The sequence below is a fragment of the Protopterus annectens genome, chromosome 1.part1 (assembly GCF_019279795.1).
Source record: "Protopterus annectens isolate FY-2018-M chromosome 1.part1, PAN1.0, whole genome shotgun sequence".
In the NCBI taxonomy this organism is placed as follows: domain Eukaryota; kingdom Metazoa; phylum Chordata; order Ceratodontiformes; family Protopteridae; genus Protopterus; species Protopterus annectens.
This window is the reverse complement of record NC_056726.1, coordinates 1969413902-1969414485: the sequence shown is the minus strand read 5'-3', so window position 1 is coordinate 1969414485 and position 584 is coordinate 1969413902.

The window sequence follows — 584 nt, the reverse complement described above, 5'->3', positions numbered from 1 at the left end:
CAAAGAATTCCCATTCTTTGGAACAGACTTTCATCTATGTAAAGCAGAGTTCTTCCCTAACCCTAATCAAGAGAAAACTGAACTAGTGGATGGGAAATTGGAACTACACCTCCCGGTCTAGCACCTATGTCTCTAATGGACAGAGGCAGCCTGTAAATCTTACCCTAGATTACATATACCATTAAAATTAACTCTAATAGACATAACTTTGTGAGACCCATGGTAGTGGTGCTGCGGTAGAGTTGTCGCCTCACAGCAAGACGTTGTCTCATTCGATTCTCAGCTAGAGCGTCTTCTGTGTGGAGGCATGTGTGAATGGGTGTGCCTTCTTTGAAGGTTGTGCATCAGGGCTGGTAACTCGGCATGTAAAAATCCACTACCAAACATTAGTGGACCAGAGTTCTGCTGTGGCAACCCCTAACCGGGATAAGCCGAAAGACACAACAACAGACATAACTTTGTGAGATACATTTCGGAAGCTTGGCTCGACTTACAAAAACCATCATATAGGTTCATAGGTTCATAGGTGTGTACTAGACTAATGGCCCTGGAGCCTTTACAAGCCTAGCCCATAGACAGTGGCG